Below are 17296 nucleotides of genomic sequence, written 5' to 3' on the forward strand. Positions count from 1 at the left end.
TACCTTATCTTGCTTCTCATACTAGCTGGCACTTGGCAGTGAACTGTTATTGACAAATGGATTCTAGTGACTATGAGCATCTGCCTGGCATTTTATCTGGCTAAGATTTCAACACAACAGTTGAGCCCCCCAAAGCAGTGTGGCTTATCACAGTCCAGCTTGAGCTTTGCTTGCCCCATATATGGAAATCCTTAACCCAGGGGAACAGAATGCTCCAAAGAGAAGTGCTTGGCTCTGTGCCCAAGCCCTGACCTTGAGTTTGCTTTAAGAAACCCTGATGTAGCAGAGCAGAGATATAATATGCAGATGCATGCAGTTAGAAACAGCTGTCCTATGTAAAGGAGCAGCCCAGCCCTACCTCAAGCCTCTTTTAAGCTGGGAGCAGACACAAAGTTTCTGTGCTCAAAGTTTTGAGAAAGAGGCAGCCTGACCTTCCTGCTATTGCGGGGTTACTGCCATGGTAGCACATCCAGGGAGCACAGACTGTCCTGGTAAAGGCCAGTGAGAGCTCCCCAGATGTGGGTCCTTCCAGGACTGGGTAAAGAGTTCCTGAGGTCAGGCAGGGAGACCAGTCCAAGGCAAAGGAGGAAAGAACCACCTCAGGCTTGTGCCGTCTCCAGGAGGACCGGCCTTTTTGGAATGACAGGAGATGCAATCAGTGAAGAATCAATTCTCCTAAAGAAGTGGATACACAATCCATGGTAGAAGAAATCAAAGTGAAAAGAGAAGATAACAAAGCAACTTTCCACATCCTAAAGGACCGAGAAGAAAAGTTCTTGTGGAAAGAAAGGTTCTCCCTTGTCCCAATCACTATCTGATTATAAATGTGCTAACCTGCACAAAAGATGGTGAGACCTCCTGACCCAACAGGGAAAGGACCCCCTCCAGAAGTGACTTCCCCCAGAGACCCCTCCACAGGTGCTTCACTTTTAAAGGCCAGTGGTGTTGTCACATGCTATCCTAGAAATGGAGCAAAGGCAGGAAGTGAAGAACATGTCTTCTGATCTCCTTGCTCTGCTCTTCAAAGGCGCTCATCCCATCAAGGAGGAAAAAGGACAGCTGAGAGCCCTTGGGACAGCAATTTTAGGTGGTGGTGGATTGGGAACCACTGTGCCTCCCCATTCTGTTTTTTCAGCCTTTACCCAACGTCCTGCCTCCAAAGTTTGTGCTGCAAAGTGTCCAGGACTGGGGAGCTCCCAAAGGGTAACTCTGAAGAACTTGGATTAAATGAATTCCAGAATTCTACTGTGGGCATCTCCACTCGTGGACAGGATCGTCAGAGTTAGCAAATAAAATACAGGATGTCTGATGACATTTGAAATCTAGATAATCAACAAACAATTCCTTAGTATAAGTATGTCCCATTTAAGCTCTACCGTCCCATTAGGGAAATACTTGAATGAAAAATTCCTTGTTGTTTATGTGAAACTCAAATTTAAACAGGTGTACAATACTTTATCTGGCAGCCCAACTGCTGGGGCCCCAGGTCACCTTGAAGACTCCCTCAGTCCTAGTGAAATGGCAATAGAGTTTCTTGGATGATAATGAGGACAACGAGGTGAGAAGAGCTATTGCCCTAGGCCTATAGGTAGCTCCCCAGACTGAACCACCCGGCAGATCAAGCTCTGCCCTGCCCTGAAGAGTGTTGCTCTCATTCTCAGCAGAGTCTGGTCTAAAGCCTGAAGTTGCCTCCTGAGAAAGAACTCTGTTCAGCTTCCTATGTGACCCAGAAAAAAGATTGTCTTCATTATGGATAACATTTTCCCCACCTGGGAAATGTTCCAAAGAACTCGGTTGTGATGGCTGTTGTTCCCTAGCCTGGCACTTTGTGCTCATTTCTCATTCTTTCAGCCATCCCACTAGCGAGGCCTGACGATCTTTACAGATTTACACTCTGTGGCGCTCAGGGAAACACACTTCCCACCGGTCGAGCTAGGTTTTGAACTCTGACCCATTTGATTATAAACCCTAGAGACTTTTTGATTCATTCCACCCCTGTAAGCTTTTCCAGGTTTGTCATTTATGTTTATTAGAGTGCTGCTTGGTTGGTAATTGGTTGTTCCTACTTAGGTATTCAGGCACGTGATAGGAAAATAAAAAGGTAAAAAGGAAGGAAAGTAAGACTTGTTTTCCTGTCTCCCATCCACTTCATTCTCCTTCCTAGAGATAATCTGCTAGTTAACAGCTTTCAGATAATTTTCTTTTTCACATATGGTGGCCTTCTAGATGCACCCCCCCAACAAAAAGTATTTCCATATTTTTCTTATAATCAATGTTGAAATCATTCTATTTCAGTGAGTAGAGAGGTTCCTTTTTATTTTAATGACTGCATATTATTCCATTGTATCCACACACTATAGTTCATTTTACCAGTGATATGCCAGTTTCTTTCCCATCTCTTGTCATGTTCACAAATAAAGCCATAATAAATATCTATGTGCTTTAATTCTTGTATGTGCTATGTGTGGGATACATACTTGCTCAATGGTTATGAAAATTAATAAACTTTCAGAGATAATGCAATAGCCCTCCATTGGGTTGAAGCAATAATTTATACTTCCCTCAGTAATATATAAGATTATCTGTCGGGCAGAGTTCATTACCCAAGTTCATGATCTTTCCCCATCAGATAGGTTAAAAAAATGGTGTCTCATTATGGTTTTAATTTGCATTTAACTTATTATAAATGCAACTGGAGATCTTCTCATATTTGAGCCTTTTTTATTTGCTTTTGGCATTGCTCATCTAGGTGGCCTGGGGCTCCAGGAATAAAGATGACACAGGGTGAATTTTCATGTCACTTATTAATTTTTTTTATTTTTTATTTTATTTGTTTTAATTATTTGAACTTGACAGTAGAATGCATGTATACATTTTGATATATCATACATAAATGGAATGTAATCTCTCATTAATTTTTTATTAATTTGTAAAAGCATATGATATTTTCAGAAAATCTTCCTCCTTGCCTCTGATTTGAGTTTCAAGTATCTGTCCACTGTCTTTTAACTTTATGCATTGTGATTTTTCCAGTTGGGAACATTTCAGTGTTCTATAGTCCAATTTATAGCTTCAGAATCTCACAGAATGTCACATCAGACAGACTTTTCCTACTTCAAGGGCCTAACACAAATTCTCTGATGAGTTTTGGCCTATCATAATATTTTTAAAGTATTTAAATATTTTGACCTGCCAGAAATTTATACTCTTCTCCCTGAATCTCAAATATTCTCTTTCAGGACTATTCTTTTCTCCTGACTTTTGTGACAGATTGTTTTGTTGTTTAAGTTATCCTCTCTGTGTCTGCAAGAGTACTTCACATCTTTTCCTGTGGGTGTGTGATGCGTGGTGCTGCCCCTGTCCCCTCTTCACTGAAGTGTTTGGCAAATGGTCACCAGTGCTTTTTGTAAAATGAAGTCATATTATATGTTTAATTTTTCCTTTCAGGGACATCATGACTTTCAACACCTCTCTTGTTCTTTTCCCTCATCCATGAGAATGGCATGACCTAAATAAAGGTTTTTCCTTCACTTGAAGTCAATAGATCCGTGGCCACCAAGAACTAATGGAGAGGAGAAATAAATGTTTACTGTTATAAACTGCTGAGACTTTAGGTTTGTTTGTTACTTCAAAGCTGAATATTATACCTGTGTTTATCCCTTGTATTGTGAAGGATGACATATATCCAAAAAAAAGGAAACAAGTATTCCTTGCCATAAATCACCACTAAGTTAAATCCCATGATCACTACCACTCAAGTCAAGAAGTAAAATATTGCCAGTGCTCAGACACAAGAGGTGAGCTGAGCTCACCATCATTAGAAGCTGAGCTGTGTCCCTGTCAAAGTCATATGTCAAAGTCTTAACACCTAGGAACTCAGGACGAGACTGTATTTGGAGATAGGGTCTTTAAACAGGGCATTAAGTTAAATGAGGACTTCAGGGTGGGCCTTTATCCAGTATGGTTGATGAGCTTATAGAAAGGTGAGAAGAGGACACAGAGGGAAGACCATGTGAGAATATAGGAGAAGAAAGGCAAACTACATGGCAAGGAGAGCTCTAAAGAGAGACCAGCCCCAAATTCTTGAGTTTCAATCCAAAATTTCTGGACTCCAACAAAATTTCTGTGGCTAAAGCCACCTGGTCTGGCATACTTTTTGATGGCAGTCCTAGCAAATTCATACATTCGTCAGAGTGACTTCCTCTACCCACTAATGATAGCCCAGTGCCTTCCTCCAACACTCTAGTAGATAGTGCTTGTTCATTATGATCTTCCTAGACATTTAATCATTCACTGCCACATATTAACCCCTTTTACCGTTTGTGGACTTCTGAGAGTATTGTGAATAATACTGCCATAAAATTCTTGTACACATCCTTTGATGCTTCTGGGCACACATTTTTGTGGGTATGGACCAAGAAGCAGAATAGCTGGATGATAGGGTGTGCCTATCTGCAACTGCAATAGATTTGTCAAATAGATCTTCCATGGTGGTTTAGCAATTTGTATTTCCACCAGCAGTTCAGGGCAGTCTCCATTGCTCTATATCCTTCCCAGTGTTTGTTATTGTCAGACTTCTTAAATTTGTCATTGAAGAATAAAAAATAATTTCTCATTATGGTTTTAGTTTGTATTTCTGTGATCACAAATGAGGTTAGGTACCTTTTTATATGTTGACTGGCCATTAGCATATCCTCTTCTAAGACACCAATAGATGTTTCCACTTGATCCTCCATTTTTTCTTAACAGTTTGAAGATGTTTTTCATATATTAGGAAAATGAGCCTATTTTTGGTTATGAATGTATTTGTACACATATTACACTATGAAAATGTAAACTTGTTTCCTACCTTAGAACATATTCAAAAATCAATTCTTGGTATATTATGAGTCTAAATAAAAAAGACAAAACAATGAAACTTTTAAAAGATAACACAGAATATCTTCTTGACACTGGAGTAGGGAGAACCTGCTTAAGCAAGACACACATGCAAAGAATATTCTGACATTTTTATCACAAAAATATTGAGATACTATTCACCTAAAACCAACATTAAGAGAATGAAGGCAAACCAACAGAGGGGACTGTTGATGATATTTTTAGGGCTAAGTAAGGAAAATTGTGTGTAATATTTGGAGTTGATTCATCAAGAAATAATACTGAAACATTATTTAAAAATTGCAAAACACAGATACACATAGTAAACCACTGTTTCAGAAAAAAGCACAGAGGCAAAGACAGGTGAGAAAAAGAGAACTGTTGGATTTCCCTATAATCTATGAGTACTATTTGATTTGTTAACTATGTGCATATTTTACTTTGATTTCTTTAGTAAAAAGTATCTTCTAATGAAATACCTCTGCAGGGGAGGGTAAGGACACATTCCTAGAAATGTAAGCATTTCCTGAAGTTTTGACAATAAACCAAAAAATGGTTTCAGTTCTTTCATATATTTTATACTAAAATTCATGAGAATTTTGTATTCTTCAGAATATATTGACTTTAGCTTTAATGGGAAATGATCCTTTATTAAAGTACTTAAATATTCACTCAAACCTTCAAATGAATTGCATGCTCAGATAGATTCAGCAGGTTTATTCTTTGGCTTCAAGTAGCCCCAGGACACCCTTGTGAGCTCCCTGGGGCTATGAGTATCCAGTTTTAGAAGGATATTTCTAACTTGTTAATGCTGCCATTATGGCTCAGTATGTTATGGCTTCCAGATGTTGTATCTACTTCAGATGTCAGATAGGGATCATAGGACAATGTAATTGAAACAATATTCATTTTGCAATCAGAAGATCTGTTTAAGTTCAGACTGGGATCTTAAACTTTGAATAAGTCACTTGAAGCCCCCCTGTCTTTAGACCCCTCAACTACAAAATGAGCCTAATAAATACTGATTTTACCTCAACGAAGTTGTTCTGTGGCTTATATAAGAAATTATTTTGTAAATCTAACATTTGTCTTCCATAGTATTGGCAAGAAATTAGTATGTTCAATTTTAATTTCAACATTTTACACAGAAGTGGGTACTATAATATATATTAATATATTTCTTGTTTATCTGTTTCTTTTTCTAAGAAGTCTTACAGTGATCAGTTAGTATCATTACCAAGCATCGAGCTGTATGTTAGGAGTTATCAATATGTACGAGGAATTCTGTCCTCAGGTAACATACAAAGTACACTCTTTGCATTTGTTAGGAATGCCTGCAGTGAGCAGACTTGCTGTGTATTTTCCGGTTGGTGTTATCTTGGAGACATCATCTCCCTTTTCCGGCTTTAGTGTCTTTATAACCCGAGGATGTTAAGACTTTACATATGCTTTAGATTCCTTGATTCCCAATATTCTGTATCCACCAGGACCCCTTAATACCTTTTTAAAAGAACAGCAGAAATTATTTATTGAGTACCATCTCCATGCTCAATACAAAAGTCGGGGTTCATCTGGGAAACACTCAACACTGAGTGGAAAAACTGGCTATCGTGGTGAAAGAAGAGCTGAGAAGCCAAAGAGGAGGCAGTGGGACTCCAGAGAGGAGCAACCGTGGGAGCCACTCCCCCTCGTCTGCAGGGATGAATAAGCTGATGTTGCCAGAGCCCATGGTCAGGGTCATCTGGAGGGAGATAGAACGACAAAGACTTGCCTACTGACCAGAGAGGAGACAAAGCCAGATCCGAGCACTGCCTGAGTCTGAGAAGGGGAAGGCATCCCCTGACTTTTTCTGTCCTCTGCCTCATCTCCAATTTCAACCCGGCTGGAACTGTCTCACCAGGAGGCCTGGGAAAGTAGCCGTCCAAGGTCTTTTCCAGTAATACAGAGCAAAAGAACGGTGGGTGAAGAGGGGATCTGAGTACAGACAGCACACAGACCCCTCGACATGGTGCTCCACGGCCTGCTCTGGGCTTCTGATGTACTAGAGGATACCAACTCACATTGACATAGCCACAAAAATTAAAATAACAGTGGAACTGTTTCATTCATATATATTATCTGTGACTTAGAAACTATCACCTTCAGGTTTCACATGAAGAAACAAGTTCAAAAACCTAGCTTGCCTGCATTCACAGAGCAAGTCAAAATGAATCAAAATTGGAACCCAGAACCACCTGCCTCCAAAGGACAGAATCTTTTCATATATATTAGCTGATTAAAAAACCTCGTAAAGTAGGTGTTCAGAGAACAGCAAAGCCTCTATTTCCTCACCTAAGAAATGGGATTTGGAGACAACTCTCATAGGAATCTTTCATTAACGTTGGCTGAATCATTTAGGATGGCTTTATAGAAATGGTGGGGCCTGAGGAGTTCTTGAAGGACATGTAGGACTCATAGAGAAAGGGTATGAATAAAGTTCCTTTTGCTTTTCTTTCTCTGAGAAAGAAACCCTTTCTCTCTCTGCAGATTTGATTTGAGTTTTAAGCAATGAAACATAATATTGCTTCTAGAGTCCCCAATGGGCTATTTAGTGGGGGTATGGTGTATGCAAAGCAGTGGTCACAACAGATAGTCCTGGAGCCTCGAGGGCCTTTCAGAAAGTATCTCAGGTCCACCCTCCATCTCTAGAGCCTTATGCCCTAACTGAGGGCTACCTGCATGTATGACATTAGCTCTCTTGGGCAACTGGATCTCTATTGGCCAAACATCTGAGAACGCTCAAGAATACTGTTTATTCCTTGAGAAATCTGGAATAAATTAAGCTGAATAAATTGGCTCTCAGCTTGGCTCCTTCAGATGGCAGCAAAGAAAGAACATATGCTGCTTTCCTCCCATTTTTCCTTTCTTTCTTTCCTTTATGAAGGGGAAAATAAAAACACACCCATATTCATGGAAAAATTAGATTTGGTCAAATTATGCTCCACTTCTCCTGCAAGTAGAAGTCTTTGATCAGAAGATTAAGGTGTCTCAAAAGAGTGTTAGGATAGGAGGAAACATGGGGAATTCATCCTAAAGCCTGTCTGCAACCAGTGCTGCATAAATCTGAGAGAAACTAGGATGTCCGCGGAGCCAACCTGTAACCGAGTTGCTAGGGCTCCTGGTGCAGTAAGCAAACACAACCAAGAATTTTCCCCTCTTAATCCTCCACCAATCTTACCTTTCTTCTCAGTGCCCAATATTCAACCAAAGAAAGCCACATGGGAACTTTGAAACATTATTCAGGAAGAAATCAGGAGGAAAAACATAAGGAGGAACAATCTGGACATAATTAATCATGATTCTATGAACATATGCATCATTTTAACTGCTCCATCTTGGTTTACAAATAATTAATGATAACAATGATAGCTGGCACTTTTGTGTATGGTGCTGAGTTCTTAGCATGCCATCACCTCATTTACAGATAACAACGCCACAATCTAAGCGCTTTTATTATCTTTACCTTACAGGTGATAAAAACAAGAGGTTAAGTAACTTTCTTGCACTCAAACATTTAGAAGGTACAGGACCCCAATGTCATTGTGAAGTCTATCTAGCTGCCATGCCCTGGCTCTAAACCTTTATGTTACACTGTATGAGATGAACATGGAGAGGTGCTGCCCAAATTCCCGACTAAGAAAGAATTTATTGTCCCAGCTGCTGGGGTGCTGTCAGCAGATACCCTTCAGCTGTCAGTCTCTTTGGGGATCCTCTCAGCTGTAGAGAGCTGCCTTGCATAAGGTCAAACCTTTCCCAAGTCAAACTATCTTCAGGGCTGCTCACATCCAATGACTAATGGGCAGCCATGGATATAGACCCTCTTTCATAGTTATCTTTTATTAAATAGCTCTAGGTTTCCTTGAGAAGAAGGGATTTTCCCAGGGTCACTCTGATAAGATCAGAACTCATTACCCTTTCCTTTCCTTATATCTGTCTTCATTCACCTTCAAAGCCTCTAAGGTAAAATGCACAACTATTGGTCACTTGGATGGAGTCCATGGTCAAGTTGGCAGCCTTTTATGTCACCTGCTACATGCATAGAGCATTACTCTTAGCCTTGCCTGCAGAGCTCAAAGAATTCTACACAACTCTTCAGAGCAGATGCAAAATCCAGCAATTTGTCTTTTGCTTTGGAAAGCATGTCCCAGCTGAGTGACAGATCTCTGTATCTTTGGAGCTTTAATTTCTCAGTCTCCTTTGCAACTTTGTCTTCCCACAGTCTTTAGTGTGATAGATATTTCTTGCTCATTCTGTTCCATCAAAATAAGTGTAATCGATATAATATGTCAATATGACTTCCCCTGGAATGTCCAGGAGGTTTGTATCTCTTTGAACTATACTTTAATAGATGATGTACAAATTCACATGGATTTGGGGCAACACTACCCATGAATATTTTGTCTACTGCATTTGGATGATGACTTTTCAAAGTCATATTTTCTGATTGAAATAGAAAAAAAATTTTGCAAAATCAACATTGCTGAGGTTCTATTAATCTTCTCTATCAGATACTACATCTAACACAGCAGTGCCATTGGGGCTACTTCTTAATTGAGCCTGTGGTAGTCTATAGTCATTCTTCTGCATCCATTGGTTTCAGTGGAGGCTAGACTGATGAATTCAATATGGTAAGGTCCATTTCTCCTATATCCTTGAGATCCTTCAGGGTAATACCAATCACCTTTGTCCCTCTGGTAAAGCAATATTGTTTTCGATTTATTATCTTAGCCAAGGTGAAGGGGACATTGTCAGAGGCTTCTCTTTGATTTCTCCATTATAATATCTTTTACAGATCCAAAATGGGGGTTACTTCAACTGCCAAGTATGTAAATTCCATTAATAAATTTAGGGTCTGAGAAAATAACAACCAGGTAGAACTTACAAGACAACTTTTGACCAGTATTCTCTTTACAGGGATTTTATATATCTCCACTTGCCTAGGGGATCTGTGACAACTCTTCACATACCTTGGAATTCCCACTTTTCCTAGTTATTTGAGTAGATGGATAAAGTTCCTCTTGGGAAGAAACTGTGGGAATTAACGCAGGGTATACTTGGGGTATCTTCTTGGGGATTGAACCAAGTATTGGAAGTAGGCAAAGGATTGAGATAAACTCTTCTACTCTTTTGCTCCTTTGCTAGTTTTGGATTGTATGCATTTAGCAGTACATTTATTGATTGTCCATCCACTTTGCCGCTAGGACTCCATAGCCCTCCGTGGCTCCATCCCCCTTGCCTGTCACTCCACTTTACTAGTCGTTATGAAAACTGTAACCATAACTTCTGACAGTTAAGTACAACCACCTGACTTTTGTTACTCCATCAGAGAAGGGAGGTTAAAAACATTCATATTACCATCAACAAATTAACCACAACTCTCCTACCACTGTGATAACTCCACAGCTGTTTGACAGAGTAGAGGCTTTCCTATCTGGTCATAGAAGAGGGAGCCCTTTGTTCTCTAGGTCCAGAGTAGAAAAGCATCAACATAGACTGGATGTGTTTCCTTTTATTTTCATCTTTCTGTAAGATGAGCATTAGATGTCCCTTCAAATGGGGCTGGCTTGGAATCACTTTTTATTTGATGAGCTAAGAAATAAGAGCCGAGATTTTCCTTCTTAGGGTCATGGTACTGTAACAAGTATCTGAAATAATCAATTTATAAAGAGAAAACGTGTATTAAGGCTCAGAGTTTTGGAGGATTCAATCCATGATTGATTGACCCCAGTGCTTCTTTTTTTTGTCATAGTGGCAGCATAGGGCAAAACTGTTTGCCTTGTGGCCAGGACACAAAAGAGAGGAAGGGGAACGGGCTAGGGTTCCAAATTCCCTTCAAAGGCACTTCCCCGATGACCAGAAGACCTCACACAAGGTCCCAGCTCTTAAAGGCTGCACTTCTCTACAGTAGCAGCATGGACTGGGGATGGAGCCTTTAACACATGGGCCTTTGGGAATCACTTATCCAACCATAGCAAATACCTAATCGCATTAGAGGTGACTGGTATTCAACAGCTGGGGTTCTTCAACCAAAATAATGCACAAATCTTTTTTTTTTTTTAAGCACAATTTCTGGGTTGGTGGCAGATGCTTATAATCCTAGTTACTTCTGAGGTCGAAGCAGGAACACTTTAAGGTAGAGACCAATTTGGGTAACATAGAGAGAACCTGTCTCAAAACCAAACATACAATGGGCTGGGAAGTATGTCAGTGGTAGAGCAACCCTGGATTCAAACCCCAGTACCAAAAAAGTAAAAAAGCATATTTGTAAAAGCTAAGTACATTTTAAATTTAGGATTGGCTCCAAATATGAAACTTTTGGATTAAAATAATGTTTTTTTCTATTGTATTTCTACTTTAATAGAAAGATGACAAGGAAAAAAAAATCTCTCCCTCAAAATTATCTTCTGTTGGGTAGCTCTGAATTTCACTGAAAAGAGAGAATTTCTCCAGGGTCAACAAAATGGAAACTTACCACTTTTGCATTTAACATCTGTCTTCTCACATTCAAAGTTCCTAAGATGAAGTTCCCATCTATCTGTCACTTCTTTCTTACCAGGCGTAGCACAGTACCTCACACCTGATCTTAACATAATGCCTGGCAACATCTATTTATGCATTTATTAATTTATTTTTCAATAAATACAGGATGAGTGAGTGATGAATGTATACATAGATGAATGTGTTCTGTCAAATACACTTATATTCTTTGTCATCCATTGCCTACTAGGTGTTTTTCTCTTCATCAGTCCTAAACAGATATTTTTTTCTCTTCAGTCCTTTAAATGGGAGAACCTGGGAGAACGTGCTCAGAGAGCCAAGAGAGAGGAACACATTAGATGTGAACATTCAGGAATCCTGCCCGCCTCAGAGAGATCCTGCTAGCCTTCAGTGACAGACCCACATCTTTTTCCTTGGCTTGCTCTTGCTCCTTCCTGGGTCATATGTCCCTTAGAGTCGCTCATTCTCAACAGCATCTAGTGCTGGGCTTAACATAGCACAGGCGAAGGGTGGCCTTTGCCCCACTGCTCACATTGGACGCGGCCCCCACAGTCTTTTGTGCTTTGGTCTCAACCTCCAGAGGCGCTTAGTTTCCTCTTTGTGCAACTTTTAAATCACAAGCCTGATGTTTTCAGAGAACCTACAGCTCATCCTCTTATCTCATTTGATCCTCTCAACAGTGCTAAAGGTAAGAGATAAGATAGGCACGAAAAGTTCAATGATCCGGGAAATCGGAAGACAAGGATTTTCCTCAGCCATTAGTTGAGTCATCTTAGGCAACTCTCATGACATTCCTAAATGGAAATTGGCTTCAACAGATTCAGCACTCAACAGGATTTTAATGAGTGCCTTGAGGTGCACAGGCTTAGATACTGGAGCTACAGGGACTTCAGACAGGCTGAGGCTGTTTTCCCACAGGGCTTTCATCCTCCTGGGGTGCAGACAAAGGAAAAGGCAGGGAATTGGGGATGTTAGCAAATTTAGTGATTTTGGGATATTAATAAATGCTCTAGAGAAAAAAAATTAAATGCTATTTTAAAAACAATTATCAAGGGGAGTTTGTTTTTGTTTTTGTTTTGCTTGTTTGTTTGTTTGTTTGTTTGTTTGTTTTGTTTTTTGTACCAGGGATTGGACCCAGGGGAGTTCAACCACTGAGCCACGTCCCAAGCCCATTTTTTATTTTGAAACAGAGTTGCCCCAAGTTGCTGAGGCTAGGTTCGAACTTGGGATCCTCCTGCCTCGGCCTCCCGAACTGCAGGGATTACAGGTGTGCACCACTGTTCCAGCTGGGAAAATTTATTGATTGGAAAGTCAGAGAAAGACTGCCCACGAAGAGGTGAAATTTTTTCTATTTATCTGAAAGAAAAGTAGTCAGCCATATGAAGCAAGTCAAACAGTTTTCCGGACAGAGGAAATGGATATTTCGAGCTGGTCACAGAGTTCTTAGGTGGTACTAACTTGACTGTCCCTAACAGTTCTTATTATCAGCAAGTCCTATTTTACAGAAGAAGTTTCTAAGGCCTAGGATGTGAAGTAACTTGCTCAAGGATAAATCTTAGGGCTGAGGATATAGCTCAGTTGGTAGAGTGCTTGCCTCATGAGCACAAGGCCCTGGGTACAATCCCCAGCACCGCAAAAAAGAAAAAAAAAAAAAAAAAAAAGGATAAATTTTGAGTTCTTTTAAAAGAGAGTGTTCTGCACCACTTACATCTTAGATACTCAACTCAGGCCCTATGATCCTGCCCCTGAGTTATTTCAGTTGATTCCCATCTGGTCACCGAGCATCCGTGTCCCATTCCCTCCTCTCTCTGGTCCAACCCTATTTCATCTGCATATCAGAGATGGCCAGAGTAATGTTTCTACTACACAAGTCTAATCTTGGCCCCTCACATGCTTTAAACACCTCTTGGGGTTACCAGCAGCCTGAGGGATAAAGTTCAAGCTTCCCAGTCCTCCACTCAATCTATGTCATTTAGTGCCGTCTTTCCTCACATTCTTCTTTTAACCTCAGTAAACAAAATGTCATGAGATTTTCGTGCCACTGTCTTCAAACATACTGTTCTCTTCACGGTAAACTCCAACCATCTTGGGATTGCTCTCCAATGACATTTACTGTACAAAGTGTGTTGTTCCATGATCTCCACCAGCATGACACTTTTGCTCTATTAGAGTCGTTTCCATATTATTTCGATGGGTCATTTACTTGCCCAACTAGAATGTGAGACACTAAAGGGTAGAGAACACCTTGGATTTGTTTTTGCATTCCCAATGCTCATCTTAGTAATCTATTCTTAGTAAATGCTTGAAAATTTTAGTGGACCAATGGCATAGAAAAAACTAAAATGAGTGGAGTTAAAGTGACTGTTGAGACTTGTCCAGGTTTGATTTTCTTCATTAATTAAAAAATAAATGAATGATCTTTCTAAACAGTGTTTTTTTATTATATTTCAAAAACAGTTAATCCCAAAAAGTTACATAAAGAATGAGTATGTATTATCTTGTTCTATTATATTCTAATTTTTTGGTTATTTTACTAGCATTATCTTATCCATAAATAAGTATACAGTTACAGTCCTATTTCCTTTTATTTCCTTATCCTCAAATGTGATGTTGTCATTCCTGTATTTTCATACAAATGTTGCACAAGGATAAAGCCATTAAAGTGTATAACATTATTTTGCATGATTACAACCTCTGCTTTAATGGTACTGTTCTGCACATATTATTTAGCTAAATGGTTTTGTCTTTTGACATTGGTTTTAGAATTTATCCTTTTGAAATGTGCAACTCTTGACCATGATTTTCAACTATAGAACACTAATTAATTTTAAGAATATGTCATAATCCAGTTTCTCTTTTACTATTGATGGACATCTAGATTGCTTCATATTTAATGTTATAAACAATGATGTGATAATGCTTTACATGTCTCCTTGTTTATATGTACAAATTACTGAGTCTAGGGATATGTACATCCTCAATTTTACAAGCTATTACCAAATAGCTTTCTTAAATAGGTGTATCAATCAACCCTACAATGTGTGAGCATTTGATTACTCACACATTAACAATATTATCAACTTATAAAAGATATATTGCAGTAAAATTTACTTTATAAAAGGATTTACTTATTTCAAAGGTACAGTTTGGTGCATTTTGGCAATTATGAACAACACTGTCACAATTGTAACATAGACTCATTACATCATTCCTTAGAATTTCCTGTGAACCTTTATGATCAGTCCTGTCTCCCTGTTCTGGGTCCTGGCAACCACTAATTAGATTTCTGTCATTATAGAATAGCTTTGACTTTTCTAAAATTTTTTCTCCATCATACACATGTATTTATGTTTTTTGACTTTTCAGTTAGTATAATATAGCTTCTTTTTTTTCCTGACCTATTTTTGTCTGGTTTTGGCATTAGGGTAATAGGGACTGAAAAGAGTTTGACCTCCTTCATTTTCTGATAAACCTTAAAAAGGACTGGTATGTCATCTGGGCATAATTAGGATTTTTATAGACAGTTTATTAATTACAAATTCAAATTATTTCACAGATTTAGAGCTTTTCAGATCTTTTTTTTTGAATGCTTAGGTAAATTGCATCCTCTGAGGAATCTTTCTATTTTCCCTAAGGTATTTAAGCATAGATTATTTGTAATATTCCCTTACTGTCCTTTCAGTGTCTGTAGGATCTGTAATGGTATCCCTCTGTTGTAGACCTGATATCGTAAATTTGTCTTTTTTATTTTTTAATTGTAATCAATAAAGCTCAAGGTTTATAAATTCTATTGACCATTTCCAAAGAACAGCTTTAGGTTTTATTGATTTTTTTCTCTTCTTTATTCTCAATTCCACTGATTTTATGAATTATTATTTTTGAACCTATCTTTCCAAAAATATTTATCTACTGAAACTGGAAGATAGGATATATTTCTTCAGAGCAAAGAGAAGATTTGTTAACAGCATGGAAAGAGAGACAACAGGTATTTCTGAAACAAAAGGCAGATGTGCTACCACCCATTATAAGACATTTATGCTCTCTAAGCTCAGGGTTTCTCATACCACACTTCACTGCATGAAAATGTGTCACTAAAACTTCTCTGTGTTACCCTGTGAGGAGTAAAAGTCAAAGAACTGCAATAGGAAAAATGCTGATATTCTATAATCCCATACCTAGGAATCTCATGTCTTCTGTCAGGATCTATGAAAGTATAGCTGACTAAATTATTAGATGCATATGGGGGTGTATTAGTCACCCTTTCATCACTATAACAAAATACCTGACACTGGTTACTTATAAAGAAGAGGTTTATTTAGCTCACAGTCCTGGAGGCTCAAGGACATAGGGCTGGCATATTGTCTCAGTATATTTAATTACATTTATATGATTATTATTGAAATTAAATATATTTTCCTAAGTTTATTAGTTATTTGCATTTCATATCTTTGGCCTACTTTGCACCAAATTTGGATTATAGTTTTCTTCTCTATTTAGATGAACACTCAGAATATTTTGGTGCTAATTCTTTGCAAATTTTATTATTGCATATTTCTTCTTTGAATATCTTGTTACTCTTCTCATTTTGCAATGCATTTTGTTTAATAGATTTTTTAAAATTTGGGAAAGTATATCAATTTTATGGTGAAGTTTTGGTGAATTTTTTGGTTTTATTTAATAATTCTTTGCTATGGTTTCTTTAAAAAGGTTTAGAACTTTATTCCTCATATTGATGGTTTTAATTTACTTACAATTAAATTTTGTGTATGGTGTGTAGTAGGAAAGTAATTTAATTTTTTTCTTAAAACATATAAAATTATGCCCATAATATCTATTTGGGTAATCCATATTTACCCCTACTGTTCTACAATATTGTTTCCATACATATATGATTCTTTTCCTGAACTCTATATTTTCTTCATTGACCTGTTTGTCTATAGGTGTTAGTGCTAATGCCATATTGTTTTAATTACTGGAGCATCATAATAAATCTTGACATCTGGTAGATTAAGTCTTGGTCCTTTGAATTCAATCAAACTATTAAGATTTGGTTTTGAGTGACTTGCATTCATAAATTAATTATGGAGAACTGACATCTTCACCACATTGAGCCTATCCAACCATTAATTTGATAGATATTTCCATTACTTGGATTTTCTTTATGTTCTTCAGTAATGTTTGTACATTTTCCTAAGAGAGCACATAGGCCTCTTTCCATCACCCTTATTCCAATGCAAGTTAAGGTTCTTAGCCACTCTCTAAATGGAATCTGTATTGTTATTACATTTTCTTATTATGGCACTTGTCTAGAAATGTACCTGACTTTTATATGTTTATCTTATATGTGTCAACTTTGTCAAATTTATTTAATTTATCTAACGTAGTGTCTATGGATCTCTTGGAATTTTTTACAAGACAATTATACTATCTACAGATAAGAAGTGTTGTCTGCCTTCAAAATTTCTATTCCTCTCTCTCTCTCTCTCCCCCTCCCTCTCCCTCTAATATGAGGCCTTTCTATGTTGCACAGACTGGCTTTGAACTCCTGGTTTCAAAGAATTCTCACACATCAGTCTTTGCAGATATCTTGGAACTACAGGCATATATATGCCATTGAACCTGGCTCTATTCTTTTTTTTTAATAAAATTTATCTTTTTCTCTTTTAGTTACCTTGGTTAAAACTCTTACTATCTTACTATAATTCTGATTATAACCTGGTATAATTCTGTTGTCTCACCATCAAGTAGGATGTTTAGTAGGCTTTAGTAAATATTTCCATGAACATCCTTTTCAATTAGAGTTGATTAGGAGATTTTTTTTTAATCCTCAATGAGTGCTGAACATTTTAAATGCTTATTCTACATTCATTGAAACTGTTGC

The sequence above is a fragment of the Sciurus vulgaris genome (genome assembly GCF_902686455.1).
Source record: "Sciurus vulgaris genome assembly, chromosome: 1".
In the NCBI taxonomy this organism is placed as follows: domain Eukaryota; kingdom Metazoa; phylum Chordata; class Mammalia; order Rodentia; family Sciuridae; genus Sciurus; species Sciurus vulgaris.